The sequence below is a fragment of the Echinops telfairi genome, unplaced genomic scaffold (genome assembly GCF_000313985.2).
Source record: "Echinops telfairi isolate 266 unplaced genomic scaffold, ASM31398v2 ScPeMD7_23;HRSCAF=83, whole genome shotgun sequence".
NCBI lineage: Eukaryota > Metazoa > Chordata > Mammalia > Afrosoricida > Tenrecidae > Echinops > Echinops telfairi.
The window spans coordinates 40535144-40538552 of record NW_022103920.1 but is presented as its reverse complement, the minus strand read 5'-3'; the positions used below and the strand labels follow the sequence as shown (position 1 = coordinate 40538552).

At 45.5% G+C, this 3409-nt stretch overlaps 1 pseudogene; it reads left to right on the top strand.

Annotated features, from left to right (window-relative positions):
• The first annotated feature begins 2332 nt into the window (after window positions 1–2332).
• Window positions 2333–3409, top strand: LOC115869192 (annotated as a pseudogene).

The window sequence follows — 3409 nt, the reverse complement described above, 5'->3', positions numbered from 1 at the left end:
AAAGCCCTGTCTTTCTCCCACAGATTTCTAGAGAGACATAAAAATGATCCAACTACTTCCAAAATAGGTGTGAGGCAGAAGTTGGAAAAGCTTAAATTAATCTGCAGATGAGTTTAGTCAAAAGAAAGGTGTCCAAAAAAAACAGAGTCACCTCATATCCTAGACTCTAACGTGAGTCGACACAATACTGGTTGTCTGCAGGATGGGCCTCTTAGCCAGTGTGGTAGTTACATAATCTGGTGTCAATCTGAGGATTCAAAGTGGAGAGGTGGAGTCTAGTCTGTTAATCAGGTCATAGTCAATGAGGCCTCTGTGTGGGCATGGTCTCCTGAGGATTCTGGGAAGTTCTGTATTCCTCCTTGGAAGCAGGAGTCTTTCTGTCTGCTCACTCCCTGAGAGACGCTCTACTGACAATACACATGGCACTATGCTGATAGGACCAGTGCTGTGGGAACTGGAGGAGCCACATGGAGACCCCTGCCAGCACTGACATGCTTCTACCGCCACTGGATCCACAAGACTTTGCACCCACTGGCCTGTGATCTTTCTGCATTCAGCATCATTGCACGTGTTTTGTGAGTCCGAAGAGAACTTTATAAGTTGGTACCAGACTTATGGGCTAATATCGGACTTATGGACTTGATCTAGACTAGGCTGGGATGTTTTCTCAATACTCAGTTGCTCTTGTATATAAAGCTCTTTCTTATACATATATGAGTGTCTATGAATTTGTTTCTCTAGTCTACCCGGACCAACATGACCAGTTTTGACAACCCCCTTCACATACTTCACGTGTCACATGACTAGTTGTCTAATTTGTTCACGCACCTTACCAGAAAGCTCTATTTGAAATACAAATAGGCCCAAAAGAGTAAGAACATACACACCAATGTAGAGTGTGGACAGTTACGGTAATGAGGCCGCAGGGAAGAAAAAGTTAAAATACCCTGTGACACAGTCCTCAAGAGATGAAGCAAAAATAGAGATGGCTCAAAATTGGGATTTAGGGGAAATCAAGAGATTGGGAAATGGAATCAAGGGGTGGCAGGAGATGGGAAGGAACAGAATGAGAAGTGGGAGGGGCCCACTACAGAAGTCCTATGTAACACCTGTCCCTATGCCAATGTGTCCTGTAGAGAAAGGGACACAGGCTCTCGTGCACCTCTCCTCCTTTACAGGAACAAACCTCTGCTCCATTTAAGTTGGACTATCAAGAAACAACTCAGTCACAGAACACTTCAAAAGTAGGACAATTAATCAATATAGAATTAGAACTGAATTACAAAACTGCCACATACAACCCACGGTTGCAAAAACTTGAATCAGTCTAAATTTAATCACCTCTTGATGATTCTTGGACTGATTCAAGTTTTTGCAACCGTGGGTTGTGATTAAATTTAAAGTACCTATTCTTTTCAAAAAGTGGGGGAAGCAGAGAAGCATCTACAATGGAATCACCTGGCAGACAGTATTTTAACCAAGTGATCATCAGCACTGGGACCAAGACGAAGCATGTCCCTCCACCTGTGCTGCAATAGGATGGACACAGCTTCACTTATGCAGCGCCCCCACGCAAAATATGGACATGGATTTGATCATGAGAAAACAATCAGACAAAAGCAAACACAAAGCGACTGGCCCAGACAGTTTTAAACTGTCATCGTCATAAAGGAAATTTAGAATAAGGAACCAATGTAGGCCAGAGCTACTCATAACAGAACTCACCAAAAAATACCCAAAAGTACACAAATTGAAAATTACACCAATTTGACAGTTAAATGTAATTTTTTTAATGGAGTTTGTACTTTTATGTCTTCATCATCCATTTTCCCCTACTAACTTATGTTACTAGTGATTACAGGTTATAAAATGAATTGTCTACGGAAGATGGGGCACAAAAGGCAGACTGGTCCTTCACCACAGCTCAGTTCTCTGTAATGCAGAGCACTGCAAGCAATGCAGACGCTTAAACTGGATTCTACATTTAAAAAACAAATTTATTAAGATTACTGAGATTTGAATTCGTATACATTAGATGACAATGTTATTTCCATTTTAAATATTCTAAGTATGATCAGTGTATTGTATTTATGTAGAAAATTGTCTCTGTTCTTAGGCGATACATGATAAATTATTTAGGAATGGAGTTAGAATGCCTGAAACATAGTCAAAAAGTAGAATGATTGTTGGAATGTTTCTGAAATTCTAAAATGTCTCAAAGGGGAGGGGAGGGGAACTCCACCAGTACTAACACTCAGTATCATTTCAATACAATAATGGTTCCGCCCAGCATTTCCACCCAGGTCCCAGGCTGGGATTTGGGCTTCCAAGAATGGGGTCTGCTGGCATGGCTTGACTACATGGGCTTTTCTCAACCTATAAGCCACCCCACCCCCACCCCACCCCGGATAAAATGGAAGCACTTTCAAGACACGGTGTAGATGGGGCTTTTGAAGGGTCGTTACTCGTTTCTCTGTATTTTCAGGTAGAGAAACTGCGTGTCAGAGAAGTCTCAATGCTGGAAGTCTCCTGCCCCAGGACATCGTGCTCACTTCCTGCTGGGTCCCACAGAAGGAAGCAAGGAGAAGGAACTGGCCCTCACAGCCAAGGTGTGCCCAGCCTTAACAACCATCCTCTGGTGTCAAGACACCACCTCGCCAGTCTGAATATTGGTGTAGGGCACCATCAAGATACCAAGGCTTCCAGGGTACTTGTGCTTGGTGTGGGACATGAACGCAGGCTTCATGCTGACACATACGATGCTCACTGGACACACACAGGCTTCTTAGCGAAACACAGGATGCTCACCTTACCAAAGATTACATAGTACGGGGCCTCCTGCTGTACAGAGCCACAGATGACTGCTGTGCTGTGGACAGCTGGTGGAAAAGATGACATAGGACCACGTGACCAGAGAGAAGCTGGACTGAATCCTGGTGATGCACTCTAACCTTGGCCTGAAGACGCAGGAGACCTGTGAGATGACTGTGAATGGCTTCATCTGGCCCACTTCACACCTCCCAGATTCCTCTCTGATGTTCAGCGTATGCATGAGATGCAGAAGCAGTTCTGGAAGCTGGTGCATGAAATCAGCCTGTAGCTAAAGACCACCGAGGTCTGTTCCCAAGTGCAGCACACGCTGGCTGGCTTCCCGACACTGGATGATTCTCTGCTGAGGACCCAGTGGGACCTGCACAGCATCCAGGATCCCACCGCAGCTGCAGACTACAGGGTGGCAACGGAGCTGGAGAAGAGTTTGAGGGCACCCAGCAGCTCCTGGATCCAGGCTGACCCTGGGACCCCCCACAGGGCCACACTCCACCTGGGGGCTGAACCCTGCAAGGAACACGGAAAGTCTGGGCAGGGGGAGAGGTCTTGGGCAGCTGAAGGCGAAGAGACCCATTCGTGA